This window comes from Papio anubis, chromosome 1 (assembly GCF_008728515.1).
Source record: "Papio anubis isolate 15944 chromosome 1, Panubis1.0, whole genome shotgun sequence".
Lineage (NCBI taxonomy): Eukaryota > Metazoa > Chordata > Mammalia > Primates > Cercopithecidae > Papio > Papio anubis.
This window is the reverse complement of record NC_044976.1, coordinates 117629920-117630394: the sequence shown is the minus strand read 5'-3', so window position 1 is coordinate 117630394 and position 475 is coordinate 117629920.

Sequence of the window (475 nt, the reverse complement as noted above, 5' to 3'; positions counted from 1 at the left end):
CACACTCATTAAGTATGAGTATATATATACACACGCTCATTAAGTATGAGTATATATATATATATACTCATTAAGTATGAGTGTGTATATATATATACATACTCATTAAGTATGAGTATATATATACCCATTAAGTATGAGTGTTATGAACTTCAAATACATCATCGTACTCAAACTTTTTCCCAACCTACTGACTGAGGGAGTATAATCCCCATTTTACAGACCAGTACTCAGAAACACAGAAAGATCAGAAAACTTGCCCAAGTCACATAGCTTGCGGTAGTCCTGACTGTCAAACCCGCATCTGTGTGGCTCCAAAGCCTATGTCCTTAACTATTTCCCTATTTCTTTAGATAGGAGTATGTTTTTGTCGGGAAAATGCCTTCTATATACAGCTCCTCTGTCCAGAGTACAAAGTTAAATAGTCATTTCATAGAGTTGTATAGAGTATGCAAAAAATATAACCCACTAGTGG